Source organism: Engystomops pustulosus, chromosome 4 (assembly GCF_040894005.1).
Source record: "Engystomops pustulosus chromosome 4, aEngPut4.maternal, whole genome shotgun sequence".
NCBI classification, from domain to species: Eukaryota; Metazoa; Chordata; class Amphibia; order Anura; family Leptodactylidae; genus Engystomops; species Engystomops pustulosus.
Window position 1 is genome coordinate 38168608 of NC_092414.1, and position 24479 is coordinate 38193086.

The 24479-nt window shown below is 40.4% G+C and overlaps 1 long non-coding RNA gene across 1 annotated transcript; it reads right to left on the reverse strand.

The window, feature by feature from the left end:
- Positions 1 to 881: 881 nt before the first annotated feature.
- LOC140126355 (uncharacterized) lies at positions 882 to 23973 on the reverse strand. The gene is made up of 3 exons (XR_011854817.1): positions 23828 to 23973; positions 8420 to 8499; positions 882 to 4980 (listed from the first exon to the last, which is right to left on the reverse strand). It is a non-coding gene; the product is annotated as an uncharacterized lncRNA (long non-coding RNA).
- Between the last annotated feature and the right edge of the window lie 506 nt (positions 23974 to 24479).

Consider the following 24479-nt stretch of genomic DNA (forward strand, 5'->3'; position numbering starts at 1 on the left):
GCACACAGAAACGCAGGACGTGGAAACTCAGGAACAGGAACACATTGGAGCAGGAATGCAGGATACATGGGAACACGCAGGAGACACTGGAACGCAAGAGACACAGGAACGCAGGAATATCACTGGGAAACTTTTTCTTAGGCTGTGAGGCACAAAGATCTGGCAGGGGACAAAAAAAGGGGCTGGAATTTATAATGGCAAGCAGCTGTCCAGCGCCAATTAGACATTCGCTTGCCCTTTAAATTTTACACAATCGGCGCGCACGTGGCCTAGGACACAGAAGCGTGCTAGAGTGCGGGGATCGCCGCTGGAGCTGGGACAGGTGAGTGAGAGGCCGGGGCACACGGAGGCACACAGGTGCGCCTATGACCAATATCCTGGGGCACCCGTGACAATAAGATTACCACAGTCAGAGTTCCTAGAACTATTAGTATTGCCCCTAGTTTATCATGAAGGATTTTGATGGTAGATTTCCTTTAAATTATATTACATTATAACTCTAAAGTCGTATCTACTGGATTTACATCTTAATATGGATGCCTGTAACCATGTAGTTTAAACACAATCCAAGAAGGAGCTTAGTTAATCCTTAAAAGGGAAGTAAGTCACCCCTTAAGTCAAGGTGCTTTTTTCGGTTCTAATTTATCACATTCGGTTTCTTTGTCACATTCATGTACTCTATTCTGTGGGATGATGGTATTGATGATATTTCTGATGAGAAGAAAGATAACGTCAATAGACCAGTTATAAATCATTGACTCATTTACCTGCATACATATAAATATTGCTAAGCATTTCCAATAAAAAAAGACTCAGGGACTCCTTTAGTAGTCTAAAAATGTAGTTTTATTACAAAATAATATTCAAAAAAATGCTTTGACATTTTGAGTAAACAGTCTTTGTCAAATGCTTCTATGCTTGGAGATTAAGCAAAAGAGAAGATGGCACCTAAGAGCTGCTGTATACTGGTGTATACTCTATATATTCAATAGAAAAGAATAAACTGCAACTAACATCCAAGTCTGTTACAGTAAATCTCACACAATATTTTATTGAGGTTCATACCATCAATTTATTTAATGGTTGTTAGCACCTGCTATTATAATAAGTTAGCACCTGCTATTAGTCCTTCAGAGAAACATTTGTTCCAATAGTTTTGTGAAAAAAATAAGAGTTTGTATAGGATAATATTAAAGTAAAAAAATACATTTCCTCAGAATATGTGAAATGATGTGTCATATGTAAAAGCAGTAAACAGGAATGATCCAAGCTACACAAGTCTGAAAACAAAGGTTTTACGCCAAAGCAATATAACATAGTTTTCTTTGAGTATATGTAACAAAAATGGCCAACAATTACCAAAACTTTTTCTTTACGATCCCTGAAAATTATATACTAAAAATATATTAAACATTGTATTTACTATGAAAAAATTCCTTAGACAGTAGTTAACTAATTTGATCTTTTATTAACTGGTGGATTCCAAACTAAGCTCTAAACAGGGTTGTTGATTTTGGAACCCATTACTTTTTTGGAAGGACCACTAAAGTATCTTCTGTAGTATTTGGGGCAAGTTATGGCTTTGGCAAAGAAAACAGATATTTAATATATTAGAAATATAAATATAGCTTACAAGACAAAAAGGCAAGATTAAAATTCTTTTGAAAATTGAAGTTGTTCTGGAAATTTTAAATGCAGTGATTTGCATTACCTGAATTAAATCCACTGGAACATTTCCTTTTGGAATCGTAGGTTTGCAATGGAACTGAACAATTGTTTCAGATCAGAACAAATAAAATACTGAAGACATCCGGATCTAGCATAAGAAGGTAAACATCAAAATCGCACCTGGTCAGTGCTCAGAGGACCATCTATAAAGCTTTCGAATTCTTGTTCTCCATGAAATGCATCAATCAAGTTTTTTAAAGGGACATTTCCATTTGGAGTCACATAAGTAAAGTCACCCTTCACAGAATCTAATGCCACACAGACATTGTATAAGAAAAGAAAAGGTAATGTCCCATCACTGTACATGGAGAAAGTCTGAGGATTGGTTGGAGGATAAAGATTTATAGTGAGAGAAGAGGAGGCTGCTGAGGATTTTGGTTGGTTCCATTTTGAGACGATGACCACCATGACCATTAAGAAACTGCCAAGTATAACTGTAAGTTGCTTGGAGTTTCTTCATCTCTCATGTGATTATTGAGTTTAGGAACAACCTGTTGTAAGTCATCTGCAAAGATAAAACTTAGGATAATTGTGGCAGACGGAGCGGGATCTCCATTGTCCTTCACCATGACCTTGTAATTCATCATATCGTTTTACTGAGTCAAGGAGAGTCAAACGTTATATCCAGAGTCTACATAAACTGCCACCACCTTAGTTATAAAGGAACCAGGTTCAGACATATAAAGGACTATCTCAAACACAGCCAACCCACCATCTGGAGATGGGTACAAGATTTTTGTGGAATTGTCATTCTGATCTATTATACTGATAAATAATGTAACATTACTGCTCCCTTCATTTCTGCTTTGACTTCTATTAAAAACTCCTTGTCTTGCTTAAAGTCAAAAGATCTTTGTGTATAGACAACTACGGTCTCTAAATTGATGGAGACACAATCAGGTATATATATTGAGGGTATTATAAGAAGATGTTGTTTCTCTGTATAAAGTAGTTAATAAAACAAGTCCATCAAACATCCTCCATCATTTCACAGTCAAAAACTACATAGGGGCACATTTACGAAGGGCTTTGCAACGCACTTTAGTCAGACTGTTCACGTTCTTCATGTCTAAACCTACTTACACAGGTATTTAAGAAATGTCTGCGCTCGTATTGTGTCACACGCAACCCTTTTGTGGCACAACTGCACTGGCTTCCATGCGTCTCAAATCAGGGGGCGTGCTGACGATCGATCCGATTTATTCGGACTGAGCGCAGTATTTAACTTTGAAATTGTGTTGCACACCCTATGTTAAAATTGCACCCCCAAAAAGATGGTGAACTCTGTCGGACCATTGCGGGGAGGTAATACATTCATGATTTCAGGTGCACGATCTTAGTGAATTGCTGCATGCTGCATTATAGACTGACAATGCACTTTCAGTGAACTTGATACTGTAAGTAAATGTGCCCCATTATCTCCAGAATTTTGATTGAGAACATCTATCAGAGCACATCATATATTGTCAGATGCGGCCTCCTCAGGAATGGAAGATATTGAGGCAGATTTATAAAAAGTGTCCTAAGGTTTGACAGTGTAGAGTTAGACCAGACAGTCTTATTCTGTACTAGATTCATATAAAAGTCTAGTGCTGGGTGATAAATCTAGTGCAGTATAAGACTATCACTCTGCACCTCCTATTAGTTGGATTACTTTACCCCAGAAAGTAAGGACAAAATTCTGTCAGTTCAGCAGTATTTTTTGGCGCACTGATCTTTTTGGCACAAAGCTATGCCTCCTTTTTAGAGACACCCATATTATTGAGTTAGTCGTAGGAGAGCCAGAGAACTGTCTAAAACCCTTTATAAATGAGGTGCACACAATGGCAGAATTCTGTCATAGACGGATATCATAGGGGCATTGTCCTTCACATCAAGAACTTCTACTAGCACCTTACAATGTGCTAAAAGGCCTATTCCATCTTTTGCTTCTATAAATAATTATTTGTTCTTTCATAATCTAAGTTTTCATTATCCTTAATGTCTCCAGTATTTGGATGGATATTAAATGATCCTGTATTATGTATTTTCCCAGATGTTTTGCCAAAGGAATATGTGATCTCTGCATTGAATCCTCCAGCATTTTCGGTAGCATTCAATGTGATCACTGTAGAATTCAGTGTTTTCCTTTACGTATCTTGAGTAAATAAAGGGCATTGCCATCTCTACTTTGGTAATGTTGTACCAGACTTGATCGGATTTCCTCCATCCAAGGCAGTTACCATTAATTCACGAGTGTCTTGTGTCTCTCTCAAGCTCCTGGTATCTCTAGGACAAGTTCTGGATATTTACTCCCATCTGTTCTAAGATTCTCAGTGGGTGTAAAATATTCATTATCACTGAGCTTATATGTTTGCACTGAATAACTACCAAAATCTGGGTCCTCTGCACTTTTTCTGCAAAGAAAAATTTGCTCCTGTAGCTAATTCATCATTAGACTGGCTCCTTATGGCCGTTCTAGTTCTGTCTTCGGATCTCCGCTTCAGTTAGATTTATTAAAGTGCCTTTGGCCCTTGATAAATCTGTTTTTTGTTGTGTGGGTTGTTTGCGACAGTCGCCTTAAAAGTCTCAAAAATCCCAACAAAAGTTGCAACATAGACCAAGGTAGGGACTGGCATAAATTTGTAAAAATCACACATCATGAATTCAGTCATATTGTGAAACGTAGACTATACAAATAATGAATTTATCGCAAGCATCAATGTCAAAGTGACTTCGCATTGTCCTATGTTCATTTAGCGCAATGGAAAGTTGCGAAACAGCATTTGCACCACACATGTGCCCAAACAATGCTAAACATAGACAAAAACCCAAATTATAAATGATAATAATTTTCATAACAATTGTATCATAAAAAATCTGTGGAAAACTATCATTTATATCCCAAATTTTTGAAGAGATTTTCTAGCACAGCATCAAGGGTTAAATAACAGGAGGGTTCTCCCCCACACAAGTCTCTCTGTCTATCCTGTCCTTTACATGCAGATTTCCATTATCCACATTCACATAGAAATATTTCTCTGAAGCTCTGGATACAATCCTTTGTTTTCTAGCTGCTGAATATCTAATCCAAGGTCATCTGCAATATTTGCTGTAACAGAGTCTTTCCTCATTTCTTCTACAATGGAATAATGAATCTGATCAGAGACTGAATGACACAGCCAAGAAAAGAAGAGAGAAATTACTTGCCATCTAAATCCCGGATTTGGTTGATGAAAATTCATTTCTTTCAGCTTTTGTGGTATCCAAAATCTGTAAAAGGTTTCAATAATCCATTAAAAATCCTAAATGCACAAGCAAAGAATAGGGAGCTTTACTGAAATGAGTATCCAGAAAATGGCTGTGGCTGATTTTGCAGTTCTCCTGATGCTGATACCAGAGGATGTTTAGCAATATTCTTCTTAATGGTCACATAGCGGCGCTCAGAGGTGAAACTTAGGAACTACAATCATAAGAATTTATAATAAAAATACTCTTGTTTTCTAAATTAAAGCAAGTATTTTTATTCAGATTAAGAAAAAATCTTTTTAGCACATAATGCAATGTAAAAATGCAATATACATTTTTTAAAAATATTTAAGAATATTCATATAAAATGAGCCATTTGAAATCAATGTATTTTCACACGGTTTTGTTTTCAAGTAAGAAATACAAAATAAACATGTTTATATCTGGTTTTGGTTTAACCGCTTAAGGGCACAGCCATTCAATAGCTTAATGCTCAAGCTGATTTTTTTGCGTCGCTTTATATGGTTATAGCTTTTGAAAACTTTAACTTACCTACCGTAACTGGTTTTGAAAAAATGCACTTTCAGGACATGTTGTACTTCATGTTTGATATGTATTATGCTTATTTATATAAAAAATTAAATATGCCAATTTTTTCAAACAATTTGCCTTTTTTAAATTTCTAGATTATTTCCTAGACAGATAGTAATTAATTTGGGTGGTAAAACTAAGTAACATCTCTGCTTTATGTTTTCAGAAATTTTTTAATGCCCCAATATTAAAATACAACATTAGACACCTGACAAATCGAACAGTGATTGTTTGGATTTTCAAGGAGATGTCAAAGTAAATTTTTAGGGATCAGTTTTGTTATTAATGATATTTGAAATTTATAAAACATTTGAAATCTCCTATGAATGATCCCAATTTTAAATTGACACATCAAACTTGTTTACTCTTTGAGAGCTTTATAGTATTTAAAACAAAATAGAGGTGAAATTGAATGATCTAAAGTAGTACATTCATTTAGTCCCTAAAGTTACACATTCACAAAAGCTATAAGATGCATATTTCAGTGATACTATTTTGGGGTGGTCATGACCGATTGATGAAAAATTCTAAACTTTTTCATGGGAGAGTAGAAGAATAAATATATTGTCAGTGCAATTAGGACAATATAATTTTTCTATGTTTTTATTATGGTTTACTAATTTTGTAGAATAAAACTTAATGTGGGGAACAATGTATCATATTTCCATTTTACAAGTGGCTATGGAGCTGGTTGAGAACTTTTTTTTTGGAGAAGTTTTTTTAGTGGGATATGTTGCACTCATAGGTATATGATAACAACTTTGATTTTAAAACTATTTAATGGATTTTTAACCACAGGGTCAAAGGTTAAAAAACAAGAAGCTTCTGCCCAACACAATGAAAATGGAAAACCGTCAGTGTCTTCTTTTGTGTTCTCTGCGCCTCTTGCACCATAGTGTCGGCACCATAATAGTGGTGTTTTCCGACACTCTCAACTTGTGCTTTACTTGGGCAGAACATATTGACACCACTTGTGAATCCACCAGTTTTCTGGTGCTTCTTTTTCTTTTTAGGCACTTTTTGTGGCACAAAAATAGCCCAGGCTAAGAGCAAGTCTAGGGAGTTCTAAACCTTTCAGTCAGTGCGCCAATTCATTAATCCCTTGCGCCACAAACTTATATCCCACTGAATAATATAGAACAGTTCTAGTCCCACCCTGCGGCAAAAATAATAAATGCCCTTCAATGTCTCTGTCTATCCTGACCTTAATATACAGATTTCCATTATCCATATTCACATAGAAATTTATCTCTGAAGCTCTGAATATCTGGAGATTTCTAGATGAGAGCTGCTTAATATCTAATCCAAGGTCATCTGCAATATTTGCTACAACAGTCCTTCCTCATTTCTTCTACAATGGAATAATGAATCTGACCAGAGACTGAACAACAAATAAAGATCTAGCTCTGCATGCATCAATCTAGTGATATACACTATTTATTTATGCATATAATTCCTAAGAATTTTAAGCTTGAGGATGTTTATATTTATTTATTTATTGGTTTTATTCATTATCATTATCTGCAGAAATTTTATATAATAATTATAATAATATAATATTATATAAAAATTATATAATGTGGATCCTTATCCATTAGTATGTACATGCCCATTAAAACGCATAGTGTTTTTTTTATCAATTGTCTTTAGAATTGTCTCTAAAATAAACAGAATTCACTCTGACAAACTACAATGTTCTAGTGCCATTTTATAAACGTCCATTTTTTCTCCCTTCTGGTGGTACATCATCCGACTTAGCCCAGTCTATTGTCTTGGTAAAATACTTTGTGCTTAGAGATTTCTTAAATAGAAAACTGAAAATTCAGTCCTCATTCGTGATTTTAAAGATAATGAATTTAACAAGAGTCTAGAGGTTAAAGGGAACCCACCACTTGAAGTGGCAGGTTTCAGATGGAAATACCGAGCACCAGCTCAGGGTGAGCTCTTGCCGGTGCTTATTTTTGTTAGTGTTTTAAACTGCTGTATCGCGGTTTAAAACACTTTTTAAACTTTATAGCCGAAGCTGCTTCGGCGCAGGGAGGTACGCACTCGACCATTACCATGCACGCGGCTCTCCTTCACTTCCAATGTAGCCGCGCGCACGGTTGCGCGCATGGTAAGCGCCGAGTGCGTACCTCCCTGCGCCGAAGCAGCTTCGGCTATAAAGTTTAAAAAGTGTTTTAAACTGCGATACAGCGGTTTAAAACACTAACAAAAGTAAGCTCCGGCACCAGCTCACCCTGAGCTAGTGCTCGGTATTTCCTTCTTATACCTACCACTTCAAGTGGTAGGTTTCCTTTAAGAGTAGCAAAATATATTTCCATTCTGTTCCAAAATATACATAAATCATTCAGAAATTGACTCCATTGACACTATAAAAACGTATTGGGAAAAATGTGCAGTTTTAATGTGGCATGCATAAACATTACTATGCTATTACCAGCAAGTTGGTCCTCAGCTTATTTGAAACTACTGAAGGAAAAAAAATGTGGCATTATTCATTTCTTAATGAATAATAAATGTGTATACTGTGTAAAATCCCACAATAATTTAAATCCTAGTTATAAAACATGGTCCAAAAATATATCCTGAAATAAGATTTTCTTTTACTGTTCCTTTTTGTGCTTTACTATTATCGCTGTCAAGATCAAGGCCTTCGGAGACCTGAATCCAAAGCAAAGTATTTTTTTGTTTTATACATAACCTAAATATTTTATTTTCATTTTGTGCTACTTGCTAGAGGCTTTAATTTGGTACACATCTATTTATGATATACGGTGAAATCATGCAAAAGCTTTAGAAAATCTAGCTATATACTCTTTGGATATGCGCTTTAGATGTTTTTTAATAGAACTTAAAAATTCAAACTTACCTGCTTAATATTTAGGAAAGATCCTCTTGAACATTCAGATCCCTGTTCTTTATTATCTACATTGCAGTATGTCTGGGATCCTTAGAAAAAAAGTTAGACTCCAATGGGAATTCAAAAGATAATAACATGAAAATATCCTCAACATGGCAGTTTCTTCTTGCTAATCTGCAATTTTAAATATCTGATATATAGCTGATTTGCAGAAATATATATTGAATGGATTGCTAGTTCTCTATTTAGCTCAATTTTGGTCAAACAGCCGCGCTCTAAGGGAAAAGTGAGGAACTGCAGTTACTTCTGAATACTATAGGAGGTCCCCTACTTAAGGACACTCAACTTCTAGATGACCCCTAGTTAAAGAGGGACCCCTTCTGTCCCCTGTGACCTCTGGTGAAGCTCTCTGAATGCTTTACTATAGTCCCAGGCTGCAATGATCAGCTGTAAAGTGTCTGTAATGAAGCTTTATTGATAATTCTTGGTCTCATTATAGCAAAAAACTTTTAAACTCCAATAATCACTGGAGCAAAAAAATATGTTGTCTGGAACTACAATTAGAACAATTATATTGACTTGCATACAAATTCAACTTAAAGAAAAACCTATGGAACCTTTCTTGTATATAACCCGGGGACTGCCTGCATATAACTTTAGCCTTTAATAAATATTTTATCTGTATTTATTATGTGAGATTATATTATGCAATATGTAAGATATATCTTCTATTAATCAACTAAAGACAAAGTAATTTACAATTACCCCATAATGTTATATCTGATGTAAAGTAAAAGTAACATTTTCTTAAACTTTGAAAAATTTGTTACTTATACTGTGTGGTATGTTTTAGAATATCTACATTTTAATTTTCAAAACTGTAATATTCACCAATATCTTTTTATGATACGGTTTTAGCAATACAAAAATGTGTTTTGTTGTTATATTTTCATATAGTACACAGATTTGGCATTGGTTTTAACCATGTTAAAGTTAGCAAATTAGAGGGGAACTACCTGCCATTAGTAAGAACATTATTTTAATACCTGAAATTAAATTATGGATTGGGGTAAATTTTCACTATTAATCGGTTTATAGGTAAAAGTTTGCATTTTTCCATGAAATACATGAATTACAAAATGCTCATTATAATGCAAGATTCAAAGTCCTAATGTGAGATAGTATGTGTATTTTACAGGCAACATGAAGTCTTTTATGTAGGAGTCTTAAAAATAGCTTGCAAACTATTGGAATGATGTAAGTGTTTTTGCTGTTACATAATCTGTGAAGGTTATTCAATTAATATGAGTCATTCCTGTGATTCTTTTCACACTTTGTCATCAAGTTTGGTTTTCCTTTACATATTCTTTAATTAGATGAATTGATTATTTTTGTCCTCTAAATGTTAACTGTAACTTGTATTAAACTTATATAACTAAAATTATGTTAAAAAAACAACATTTTTTTAAAGAAAATAACCATTCTTACAAATACAACACATTAATTTCAGTTCAACAGTGAATTGAGACATGAGGATACAAAACACTCACCCCAATCGGTCTTACGGTTAAAATATTGTAACTAGAAAATAATTTCATCAATGTTGCTAAACCTCAATTTGAAACCATCGAAGTGATATTAATAAAACCAACAGAGGTTTAATACAAATAAGATATTTTTGCATTATATATAATACATACAGAACATTATTATAAAGAATTATAAATGGCATAAATAGTGGATCCAAAATACAGAAGCATGAAACAAGAATTAGCAATTGCAAATGAAGAAAAGTGAATAAAAAATCCTAGTCAAATTAGTATATTATATCAAATGTGACTACTAGAGATGAGCGAGCACTAAAATGCTCGGGTACTCGTTATTCGAGACGAACTTTTCCCGATGCTCGAGTGCTCGTTTCGAGTAACGAGCCCCATTGAAGTCAATGGGAGATTCGAGCATTTTTCAAGGGGACCAAGGCTCTGCACAGGGAAGCTTGGCCAAACACCTGGGAACCTCAGAAAAGGATGGAAACACCACGGAAATGGACAGGAAACAGCAGGGGCAGCATGCATGGATGCCTCTGAGGCTGCTTAATCGCACCATTATGCCAAAATTATCGGCAACAGCATGGCCATGACAGAGTGACAGAATGAAGCTAGATAGCATCTAAAACATCCAATAATTGACCCTGACACTATAGGGGACGGCATGCAGAGGCAGCGGCAGCAGCGGCAGGCTAGAGAGTGGCATGGCAACATACCCTAAATAGACTCAGGCTTCAAACCAATGGGTGGCAGAGAGGAACCAAAGGAGGTGAGCAAGAAGCGCTCAAATAATATCGGTACATGATAAAAGTTTGCCAGTATATTTTGTGGATTACACAGCAGGGTGGCGACAAAGTTAACATGGAAGCCATGAAAACAACCCAAAATTCTGCCTGACACAGCTCGTTTGATAAGGGGACCATGTATGGAGGCAGTGAACTAGTAGTAGATTAAAGGTGCTGCAGTTAAAACTATGTTAGTTGGATCTTGGCATGGAGCTGGCGCTCCGCTGCCAGGCGAGCTTTTGCCAATCCAAGCCCCTGTCTCTAGGCTACTCCCCAAACAGCACTTCTAAGAACCTTTTGTATAAGATCAAGTGTAGTAGCGTTCTTATAAGTTTGGGATATGGCGGGTGAGGGGAATGTAAACATCTGCGCAAGAAGCGCTGAAATAATATCCGTAAATGAAAAAAGTTTTCCAGTATATTTTGTGGCTTACACAGCACGGTGGCGACAAAGTTAACAAGTTTGATGCGGAATGCCCTGTAATAGCTCTTGGGCGGTGTGCCTTTTATCACCTAGGCTCAGCAGTTTGAGCACCGCCTGCTGTCGCTTAGCGACGGCACTGCTGCTGTGCCTAGAGCTACCGACTGATGGCGCCATGCCCACGGATGGTAATTCGGAGGAGGAGGAGGAGGTGGAGGAGGGGTGGGAGGAGGAGGAGGCATAGTAGGCCTGAAACACCTGGACCGAGGTAGGCCCCGCAATCCTCTGCGTCGGCAGTATATGACCAGCCCCAGGGTCAGACTCGGTCCCAGCCTGCACCAAGTTAAGTGTAGTAGCGTTCTTATAAGTTTGGAATATGGCGGGTGAGGGGAATGTAAACAGATGCGCAAGAAGCGCTGAAATAATATCCGTAAATGGTAAAAGTTTGCCAGTATATTTTGAGGATTACACAGCAGGGTGGCGACAAAGTTAACAAGTTTGTTGTGGAAGCCATGAAAACAACCCAAAATTCTGCCTGACACAGCACGTTTGATAAGGCGGCCATGTATGGAGGCAGTGAACTAGTAGTAGATTAAAGGTGCTGCAGTTAAAACAATGTTAGTTGGACCTTGGCATGGAGCTGGCGCTCCGCTGCCAGGCAAGCTTTCGCCAATCCAAGCCCCTGTCTCTAGGCTACTCCCCAAACAGCACTTCTAAGAACCTTTTGTATAAGATCAAGTGTAGCAGCGTTCTTATAAGTTTGGGATATGGCGGGTGAGGGGAATGTAAACAGATGCGCAAGAAGCGCTGAAATAATATCGGTAAATGATAAAAGTTTGCCAGTATATTTTGTGGATTACACAGCAGGGTGGCGACAAAGTTAACAAGTTTGATGTGGAATGCCCTGTAATAGCTCTTGGGCGGTGTGCCTTTTATCGCCTAGGCTCAGCAGTTTGAGCACCGCCTGCTGTCGCTTAGCGACGGCACTGCTGCTGTGCCTAGAGCTACCGACTGATGGCGCCATGCCCACGGATGGTAATTCGGAGGAGGAGGTGGAGGAGGGGTGGGAGGAGGAAGAGGTATAGTAGGCCTTTTTTAGACCTGGACCGAGGTAGGCCCCGCAATCCTCTGCGTCGGCAGTATATGACCAGCCCCAGGGTCAGACTCGGTCCCAGCCTGCACCAAGTTAAGTGTAGTAGCGTTCTTATAAGTTTGGGATATGGCGGGTGAAGGGAATGTAAACAGATGCGCAAGAAGCGCATGATGCGCATGGAGCTGGCGCTCCGCTGCCAGGCGAGCTTTCGCCAATCCAAGCCCCTGTCTCTAGGCTACTCCCCAAACAGCACTTCTAAGAACCTTTTGTATAAGATCAAGTGTAGTAGCGTTCTTATAAGTTTGGGATATGGCGGTGAGGGGAATGTAAACAGATGCGCAAGAAGCGCTGAAATAATATCCGTAAATGGTAAAAGTTTGCCAGTGTATTTTGTGGATAACACAGCAGGGTGGCGACAAGGTTAACAACTTTGATGTGGAATCCATGAAAACAACCCAAATTTCGGCCTGACACACCTCGTTTGATAAAGGGACGATGTATGGAGGCAGCTATATAAACGACTTTTGGAGGTAGCAATGGAGACAACGTGTGGAGGCTGCTATGGAGACAATTCAATTTGGATAGTGCCTGTATGTGGCAGTCCAAAAAAGTTTTCAAACCAGAGGAGCAGGTAGGTGGCCCTCCAGAAAAATGGAATAGATTGAGTGCCTGTATGTGGCAGTCCAAAAAAGTTTTCAAACCAGAGGAGCAGGTAGGTGGCCCTCCAGAAAAATGGAATAGATTGAGTGCCTGTATGTGGCAGTCCAAAAAAGTTTTCAAACCAGAGGAGCAGGTAGGTGGCCCTCCAGAAAAATGGAATAGATTGAGTGCCTGTATGTGGCAGTCCAAAAAATTGTTTAAAACAGAGGACCGGGTCGGTGGCCCTCCAGAAAAATTAAATGCATAAAGTACTATAGGTAGAGCCAGTGGGCCCTGTCAAAAAATAGCCAGTTTCCTCTGCTTTACTGTACAAAGAGCAGGAGAAGGAGGAAAATGAGGAGGAGGAGGAGGAGTGGATAAATTATTCAGGTTGAGCTTCCTTCACCTGCTGGAGATTGGAAATTAGAAGAAATCCATGCTTTATTCATCTTGATAAGCGTCAGCCTGTCAGCGCTGTCAGTCGACAGGCGTGTATGCTTATCGGTGATGATGCCACCAGCTGCACTGAAAACCCGCTCGGACAAGACGCTAGCGGCAGGGCAGGCAAGAACCTCCAAGGCGTACAGCGCCAGTTCGTGCCACATGTCCAGCTTTGAAACCCAGTAGTTGTAGGGAGCTGTGTGATCATTTAGGACGATGGTATGGTCAGCTACGTACTCCCTCACCATCTTTCTGTAAAGATCAGCCCTACTCTGCCGAGACTGGGGACAGGTGACAGTGTCTTGCTGGGGTGACATAAAGCTGGCAAAAGCCTTGTAAAGCGTACCCTTGCCAGTGCTGGACAAGCTGCCTGCTCGCCTACTCTCCCTCGCTACTTGTCCCGCAGCACTACGCACTCTGCCGCTAGCGCTGTCAGAAGGGAAATACTGTTTCAGCTTGTGCACCAGGGCCTGCTGGTATTCATGCATTCTCACACTCCTTTCCTCTCCAGGGATGAGAGTGGAAAGATTTTGCTTGTACCGTGGGTCCAGGAGAGTGAACACCCAGTAATCGGTGCTGGAATAAATTCTTTGAACGCGAGGGTCACGGGATAGGCAGCCTAGCATGAAATCTGCCATATGCGCCAGAGTACCAACGCGTAAGAATTCGCTCCCCTCACTGGCCTGACTGTCCATTTCCTCCTCCTCCAACTCCTCCAATTCCTCTTCTTCTGCCCATACACGCTCAACAGTGAAGGACTCAACAATGGTCCCCTCTTGTGTCTCGCCAACATTCTCCTCCTCTTCCTCCTCCACCTCCACCTCCTCCGATATGCGCTGAGAAACAGACCTAAGGGTGCTTTGGCTATCAACAAGGGAATCTTCTTCCCCCGTCTCTTGTGAGGAGCGCAAAGCTTCCGACTTCATGCTGACCAGAGAGTTTTTCAACAGGCCAAGCAGCGGGATGGTGAGGCTGATGATGGCGGCATCGCCACTGACCATCTGTGTTGACTCCTCAAAGTTACTCAGCACCTGACAGATATCAGACATCCACGTCCACTCCTCATTGTAGACTTGAGGAAGCTGACTGACGTGACTACCAGTTCTGGTGGAAGTTGACATCTGGCAGTCTACAATCGCTCGGCGCTGCTGGTAAACTCTGGATAACATGGTCAGTGTTGAATTCCACCTCGTGGGCACGTCGCACAACAGTCGGTGAGCGGGCAGTTGGAGGCGGCGCTGCGCTGCCCTGAGAGTGGCAGCATCTGTGCTGGACTTCCTGAAATGCGCACAGATGCGGCGCACCTTCGTGAGCAAATCAGACAGATTGGGGTATGTCTTGAGGAAACGCTGAACTATCAGATTTAACACATGGGCCAGGCATGGCACATGTGTCAGTCTGCCGAGTTGCAGAGCCGCCACCAGGTTACGGCCGTTGTCACACACAACCATGCCTGGCTTCAGGTTCAGCGGTGCCAGCCACAGATTTGTCTGCGCCGTGATGCCCTGTAATAGTTCTTGGGCGGTGTGCCTTTTATCGCCTAGGCTCAGCAGTTTGAGCACCGCCTGCTGTCGCTTAGCGACGGCACTGCTGCTGTGCCTAGAGCTACCGACTGATGGCGCCATGCCCACGGATGGTCGTTCAGAGGAGGAGGTGGAGGAGGGGTGGGAGGAGGAGGAGGCATAGTAGGCCTCAAACACCTGGACCGAGGTAGGCCCCGCAATCCTCGGCGTCGGCAGTATATGACCAGCCGCAGGGTCACACTCGGTCCCAGCCTCCACCAAGTTAACCCAATGTGCCGTCAGAGATATATAGTGGCCCTGCCCGGCAGCACTCGTCCACGTGTCCGTGGTCAGGTGGACCTTGTCAGAAACGGCGTTGGTCAGGGCACGGATTATGTTGTCTGCCACGTGCTGGTGCAGGGCTGGGACGGCACATCGGGAAAAGTAGTGGCGGCTGGGGACCGAATACCGAGGGGCGGCCGCCGCCATGAGGCTGCGAAAGGCCTCGGTCTCTACTAGCCTATAGGGCAGCATCTCCAGGCTTAGCAATCTGGAGATGTGCACATTAAGGGCTTGGGCGTGCGGGTGGGTTGCACTATATTTGCGTTTCCGCTCCAGCGTCTGGGGTATGGAGAGCTGAACGCTGGTGGATGCTGTGGAGGATCGTGGAGGCGACGATGGGGTTTTTGTGGCAGGGTCCTGGGCAGGGGGCTGACTATCAGCTGACACAGGGGAAGGAGCAGTGGTGTGCACGGCCGGAGGTGAACGCGCTTGTTGCCACTGAGTGGGGTGTTTAGCATTCATATGCCTGCGCATACTGGTGGTAGTTAAGCTAGTAGTGGTGGAACCCCTGCTGATCCTGGTTTGGCAAATGTGGCACACCACAGTCCGTCGGTCATCCGGTGTTTCCTTAAAGAACCTCCAGACTTCTGAAAATCTAGCCCTCGCCGCAGGAGCCCTTGCCACGGGAGCTTCACTAGTTGACACATTTGGCGCTGATGCACCAGCTCTGGCCCTGCCTCTCCGTCTGGCCCCACCACTGCCTCTTCCAACCTGTTCTGGTCGAGGACTCTCCTCCGTCTCAGAAGCACTGTGTTCACCCGGCCTCTCAACCCAGCTTGGGTCTGTCACCTCATCATCCTCCGATCCCTCAGTCTGCTCCCCCCTCGGACTTCCTGCCCTGACAACAACTTCCCCACTGTCTGACAACCGTGTCTCCTCATCGTCGGACACCTCTTTACACACTTCTTCCAGTACGTCAACAAGGTCATCATCACCCACAGACTGCGACTGGTGGAAAACCTGGGCATCGGAAAATTGCTCATCAGCAACCGGACAAGTGGTTTGTGACTGTGGGAATGGTCCAGAAAACAGTTCCTCAGAGTATGCCGGTTCAAATGGCAAATTTTGCTGGGAGGGGGCAGACTGGGGGGGAGGAGGCTGAGGTGCAGGAGCTGGAGGAGTGCCGATTTCGGTGACATGGGTGGACTGCGTGGAAGACTGACTGGTGGACAAATTGCTCGAAGCATTGTCGGCAATCCACGACATCACCTGTTCGCACTGTTCTGGCCTCAACAGTGCTCTACCACGATTCCCAGTAACTTCAGACATGAACCTAGGGAGTGTAGCTCTGCGGCGTTCCCCTGCTCCCTCATAAGCAGGTGGTGTCTCACCCCGCCCAGGACCACGGCCTCTGACCCCTGCAGTAGTTGGACGCCCACGTCCCCGCCCTCGTCCTCTACCCCTAGCCCTCGGGTTAAACATTTTGAAAATGAGAGTTATAACTTGAATTTTTTTTTTAACTTTTTTTTTTTTTGGTTTTTTTTTGTGTTTTTTAGTTTTTAAAACCAAGCGATGCTATCCTATTGCTATGGCTATTTTATAGCCAAGTATGAAAGCACACTGCTATGCCAGATGAGATGACGCTGAGTTATGAAAAAAATAAACGTAAAATAAGAAAGGAAATGGCAGACTGTGCCTAATTGAAATACAACCCCGGGCCCTAATAAATTTTCCCACTTCGGTCTTTGCGATGGATATGTGCGTCACTAAAACACAGTGGTCGCAAGTCTGACTCCAAATTGCTCACAATTTACTAGTAGATGCACTGCAACAACTACAGCCACCAGCAGATCAACCAGAAATCAAATATATATAACGCTACTGTAGGCGTAATTAAGCCGTTTGTATTCTCCTATGGCTATTTTCTAGCCAAGTATTACAGCACACTACTATGCCAGATGAGATGACGCTGAGTTATGAAAAAAATAAACGTAAAATAAAAAAGGAAATGGCAGACTGTGCCTAATTGAAATACAACCCCAGGCCCTAATAAATTTTCCCACTTCGGTCTTTGCGATGGATATGTGCGTCACTAAAACACAGTGGTCGCAAGTCTGACTCCAAATTGCTCACAATTTACTAGTAGATGCACTGCAACAACTACAGCCACCAGCAGATCAACCAGAAATCAAATATATATAACGCTACTGTAGGCGTAATTAAGCCGTTTGTATTCTCCTATGGCTATTTTCTAGCCAAGTATTACAGCACACTACTATGCCAGATGAGATGACGCTGAGTTATGAAAAAAATAAACGTAAAATAAAAAAGGAAATGGCAGACTGTGCCTAATTGAAATACAACCCCGGGCCCTAATAAATTTTCCCACTTCGGTCTTTGCGATGGATATGTGCGTCACTAAAACACAGTGGTCGCAAGTCTGACTCCAAATTGCTCACAATTTACTAGTAGATGCACTGCAACAACTACAGCCACCAGCAGATCAACCAGAAATCAAATATATATAACGCTACTGTAGGCGTAATTAAGCCGTTTGTATCCTCCTATGGCTATTTTCTAGCCAAGTATTACAGCACACTACTATGCCAGATGAGATGACGCTGAGTTATGAAAAAAATAAATGTAAAATAAAAAAGGAAATGGCAGACTGTGCCTAATTGAAATACAACCCCGGGCCCTAATAAATTTTCCCACTTCGGTCTTTGCGATGGATATGTGCGTCACTAAAACACAGTGGTCGCAAGTCTGACTCCAAATTGCTCACAATTTACTAGTAGATGCACTGCAACAACTACAGCCACCAGCAGATCAACCAGAAAACAAATATATATATAACGCTACTGTAGGCGTAATTAAGCCGTTTGTATTCTCCTATGGCTATTTTCTAGCCAAGTATTACAGCACACTACTATGCCAGATGAGATGACACTGAGTTATTAAAACAATAAACGTAAAATAAAAAGAAACTGGCAGACTGTGCCTAATTCTACTCAAACCCCTAATAAATTTTCCCACTTTGGTGTTTGAGGTGGATATGTGTGTCACTAAGAGCTAAACACAACGGTAGCAAGTCCCCCTGCTAATTCCTCACAATATGGTACTAGCTGCAAATATAAAAAAAAAAAATTATAACGTTATTGTAGCCCTAAGAAGGGCTGTTGGGTTCTTTTAGAATCACTCCTGCCTAACAGTAAGCTAATAGAACACCCTAACACTTTCCCTGACCAGCAGCAGCTCTCTCCCTAGCGGCATCCAGACAGAGAATGATCCGAGCAGCGCGGGCAGCGGCTAGTCTATCCCAGGGTCACCTGATCTGGCCAGCCAACCACTGCTATCTACGTGTAAGGGTACCACGTCATGCTGGGTGGAGTGCAGAGTCTCCTGGCTTGTGATTGGCTCTGTTTCTGGCCGCCAAAAAGCAAAACGGCGGGAGCTGCCATTTTCTCGAGCGGGCGAAATACTCGTCCGAGCAACGAGCAGTTACGAGTACACTAATGCTCGATCGAGCATCAAGCTCGGACGAGTATGTTCGCTCATCTCTAGTGACTACCCTTTAAGTTTAAGACAGTATCAATTCTACAGGGTACTTGTACTTAGACACAGATTTTAAAAGGACTCAACAAGTATCTTGGAGAACAAACTTCAGATTGTGGATGTAGACTAGCTCGGATCCTTATATCCATTCATATTTTCCTAGACAAAATGGATAATGGTGGAGGACATATCATTAATACCAGCAGTCTTTGTTATTCTTTAGGCTAAAGACAGTTCCTAATGGTATTGGCTATATGTTTAGTTGTCACAATGTTATTGTCCCTTATGTTGTATGTCTCTATATTTCAGCAGTGATGACAACATTTATTCTGACCAAATCCCCAACTCCATTTGCGGAAATGCAGCCCAAACGTCCAAGAAATGTGCAACTGTTACCTGTAGTGACACCTTAGGTTACTGCTCTCCAGTATGTTGGTGAATATCCAATTTTTAAAAAATTTTGACTGACTTATCTGGAGTAACATATCAACTACTTTGAAATCATTCTTCTCACAACAATGATCTTCTTACACTGGAGGGATTTACAAAGATTGAATTTTTGAACTGATGAGTTGACACACAATTGCTTTAAAAATATTTGAAATGATTCTTGAGATTTGGGTGTTCATTAAATTTCTCCTTTATTTCAATTCTTTTAACAGCCATTTTGGAACCATTTGTTTCTACTGCTATATGGAGTGTGGGAGTTTTTTTTATAGTATTTCAGATTTGACAACAATTTTCTGTGACTTGTTTTTACATATCCTTTATGTCCAGCTATAAAAAAAAAACTTTTTGTCTGTAATACTCTGCCAAAAAATGCCTATTTTATGGGTACAGGCGGTCCCCTACTTAAGAACACCTGACTTAAGAACAGCTAGTTACAAAAGGACCTCTGGATATTGGTAATTTACTGTACTTTAGCCCTAGGCTACAATAATCAGCTGCAACAGTTATCACATGTGTCTGCAATAAAGCTTTATTGTTAATCCTGGTTCTTATGACAACCCAAAAGTTTTTAAAATACAATTGTCGTAGAGACCCAAAAAAATTCTGTGTGGGGTTGCAATTATAAAATATACAGTTCCGACTTACATAGGTTCTGTAGGTTTGTTGAATTTCTATCTTGTATGAAACCCGGGGACTGCCTGTATATAGAAGGATATTTCAATCCATCCACATGATATCTAAGGTAAAGATTCATATACATGATATCAAGGCAAACATGTCAGAGGAAACCTTTTGCTTTTTCAATAGTTTAAAGAGAACCTGCCATGAGCCACCCAAAATAAATACTTTATTCAAAACTATGATTAAAAAGCATTGCCCCTATAACTAAATGGTTTCTTTCCATGGCTGCAACATTAAAAAAATCAATTTGTAAACTCTGCAAATCACCGGATGCGAGTCCAACGACACAAGTGAGTCCAATGAAGATATACACATTTAGTGATTACTGCATTACCATGCCTTCGTGTTCCTGATTGACAGTTCTCTCTGTTACAAAACATGCTGTTATGTGGAACATTACAGCTCTATTACATAATTGGCCATTTCATGTCATAAGACCAGGATCACATAATCTATCCAATGTACATATCTGATCACATGAAATCACAGCAGCCTCCATGGAGGTATGGGGAGGAGTAGAAGTCTCTGGAGATGGCTGTGCTCATGCCATGATACTCCCATGTGATCTGATACATACACGGGGTAGACATTGCAAATGTAACTGGGTAAGATACCCCAGGTCACATGACATGCTGAGAAGAGTTATGGTACATCGGGAGGTGTAGATAGGAGGGGCTAAGCAGAACACCCGCTTTAATGCCTGGTTATATAAGATAAAGATGATTTATGTGGATGTAACGGAAACAATTTGTAGCTAAAAGAAGGGGTCAGTTAGTTAACGGGGCTCTGACGGAAACTGTCACTGTATTTTTGAAAGCTGTATTTGTGAAAATGTGGTGACAGGTTCCCTTTAATGTGAAAGTACTCATCTAACAGATGGTCAGTGAAGGAGATATTTCTGTATCTGCTTTCAGTCTTTTCCATGATTTATATTATTGAAAAGTAAGTATTTGGTTGGTGTCCTGATAAAAATAAAGGGGTGGCCCAGTCACTAAACTGCAAAATCAGCAGGTCGAAAACACCTTCCTAATGCGTGGGCACACTGATGCACATGTCTTCCCTGCTCTGTTCATCTTTTTGTCCATGCCATAGACAGTGAATGAAGTGAGAGTATGCATGTCCAACCTGCTGTTACACTTAGGCCCCTTTCACACTTGCTTTTTCACGCGCGTTTTCTGCGCGTTTAAATCTCGACATGCTCTACTTTGGCAAGTCATGCGCGTGAAAAACGCACCATACAAGTCTATGGAGACGCATCAAAAATGCATTGCACTCTGAGACACTTGCAAGTGCAATGCAAGTGAAATGCGTTTTTCACGTATCAATTTCCATAGAAAAGATAGAGCTCAGTCCTGAGTCCATTTCACGCGCATTTTCTGCGCGTGAAAAACGCATTGAAATTGCATTGAAATTGCATCAAAAACGCACGTGAAAAACTGAGACACTGAACAAACTCTGACTGAAAACTGATTGCACTCTCATACAAAATGTGCATTTTTCACTGACCAAAAACTGATCGCACCCTGATCAAACTCTGACGTGATCTGCAACGCAAGTGTGGAAGGGGCCTTATTTGTGATACAACGGACCCCTATTTTGGTGATAACTTGATTTTTTACCGTCGAAGCCACTTTTCACCTTCCTGACACGCCCCAATTTTTCAAATCACTATAAGTGGCTATAACTTGCATAAATTGTTTCCTCCTGACACATTGTACTTTATTTAATTTTAAAATTTTGGTGGTATAAAAGTAAAAACCCATAAATTACCCCATAATAGAAACTACACCCCACAACGTAAAACAACTTAAAACAACTTTTATGAAGTTTGTTAACCATTTTATTGTTTTACAGGGAATAAAACAAAATCAGATGCAATTTTGAAATTAAAATTTTTTTGTTAAATGTGTTTTTCATAAAATGTACACATTCTCAGTTGATAAAATACCAAATGCTCCACATAGTTTGATACCCAATCTTTCCCAAATATAACAATACCTCATATGTGGGGGTAACCTGCTGTATGAGCACATGCCGGGGGGGACACTGGGATGATGCACCATTCAGAGCAGATTATGCATTGTCCCTTTTTATTGGCAATACAATCTTTATTTTTTGCCAATTTGGACATATAACGGCTTATTTTCTGCAACATTAGATGTACTTTACAAATACTTCATTTTTGTGGGCCTGTAACTTCTTGATGGCATTTTATTAATTCTTGAATGCACGGAGGAGAAGAAAATCAATTTTAAACTAATATAAAGAAAATCTCATTTGTTTTCGTATCGCCATCTTAGGGCTTATTTTTTGTGTTGAGTGGTCCTTTTCAGTTTTACCATTTTGGCGCACATGACTTTTGATCACTTTTTGGAGCATTTTTTTAAAGGGATTTTATGAAAAATTTACATTTTTGGAAAGTTTTTCACTTTTTGTTTTTACACCGTTCACCGAGCGGGTCCAATAATATTTCTGAGTTATTGTGCAGATTGTTATGACCGCTGCAATATGTAGGGTTTTTTGGTGATTGTGTTTTTGTCATGTGTCATTTTGGTGATTGTGTCATTTTTTGGTGATTGTGTTTTTTATACTTTATTAGATATATTTATATTGAATGTTTGTGTTTATGGGACTTTTACTTTATTAATTATTTTTATTACAAAAACTTTAATAAGTGTTTTAAATGTCTTTTTTATTTTTTAACAGGTTGGCTTGAACAAGCGATGTTCTGATCACTTGTTCAAGCTCTCATTCATATAACACAGTATAATATAGATGTATTACACTGTTCTATGTAACACATTGGGCTGTGCATGCTCACTGTGTTAGAGACGGTCCTGCTAGAAGGCAGGACCTGGTCCCCGAAAGAAGATTGCGCAAGCCAGGGACACTGGTAGACCCTGGGGCTGCCCTCCGAGCAGAGGACCCCCCTTGCGCCGTGGGGGTGTCCAAATCACTTGAGATGCCCCTTACACGCAGCGGTCAAATGTGGCTGTGGCGTGTTAGGGGTTAACATCTGCGATTGGAGGAATCTCCAATCGCGTGTGTTAGAGGCAGGTGTCGGCTATAATATACAGCCGACACCTGAAGCTTCGGGCACTGGGGCCGTTCAGGAGTCGGTGACAGAAGCTTGACGTAATAGTACTGCAAAATGCCGGAACGCACCTACTGTTATGCTGTATTATTATGTTAAATGTCGGGAAGGGGTTAATAGTAGGACTGTATCTGGAAACTAATGTGTACATACTACAGAACAACAAGAGGGAAATGCAACACAACTCAAGAATGTCAGGAAATGTTGAAATAAACATTACTTCTTTATTGTAGATAAAAATTCATACAGCAACAACAGCACAATGTCAATGTTTTTACGTGAAGCATCTTAATCCTGATTCATTATTGTGTCTTTTGTCCGGAGGCGTTGTGAATTTTGTGCACCTTGTGAAGAGCAGGGTTGATTGCAAAAGAAACTACAGGGTTGAACAGCCTTCAGCTTTTACACTGAGAAGAATCTTCACCCACAAAATCTTCATACATATGTTCCTAATTTCTATACACATGTACACAAGAGTCATTTCAGGACCTTTGAAGGTCCTCCAAGGATCCTGAAACCGCAAATTAAAAGCAGGCAGAAGGGACAAACCCTCCATTCCCCAAGAAGATGATTCTAGCACCATACGTAGTAAAGTGAATTTGGGACTTGTAGGGGCTATAATACTCATATAGCCAAGGGCTCATGGCAGTGTCCATTGTGTCCATTGCTTCTTGCTGCTGTATGAAGGCTCCCTGCATAGGACAGCAGTAGTAAAAGCAGAATTCATATCCATATGGCTCCCAAAACACTATAGAAATCAAGAACTGTAAATGTTGCCTTGTACTTTGTCTTTCTTTAGACCACATCTTTAATTATATAGTGACAGGGAACATGTATGTGCTTGATATGTCTATAAAACTGTTGCATAGCACAATCTACCATGGAGAAATGATAAAACCAAACCAGTAATAATTAAAATGTTACTCACATGCCTCTGCTTTGTTTAATCTTCAGTTAAATCCTCAGCCCAACAAAAGATTTAGTTAAGATCAAAGAAAACTATTGAGAAAAGATCTTGAAATGACGGCCTTTGTTTCAGCAGACACAGACGGATATGAGAGAGAATCTGGAGAGAAATTCTATATTTCCTCATAGATCTGCAGTATGAATGTGGATAATGACAACACCAAGCCTTTCTTTTTGGTTAAATAGCGGCGCTCTGAGGCCAAACTGAGGAACTGCATCACAGAGAAACGCTTTTTGTTAGAAAGAAGGTGAAACATCAGTTTCTGTGAAGCTGCTATAGGCGCCTTCTAACTACATTATAGAAATGACTAAAGGCCCAGTAAGATGGTGCATAGATGGGAAGAGGTTATATGGTGATGCATGCGTTTACAATATAGCATAACAAATGGTGTGCAAGGATATGACTAATGTATTTTCAGCACTTTCTTAGCATTAAATAACGTCTTAAATAATAAAGCAATATATTATGCTACAGATCATGTAAATATAGAAATTAGCACATGTGAGATAGCCGGATCAACAATTGCATATGGAAATATATATATCTTTATATATCAATATTCATGGAAAGCTTTGTGCAGCGCCGTGTAATCTGTGTGCGCTATATAAATAAA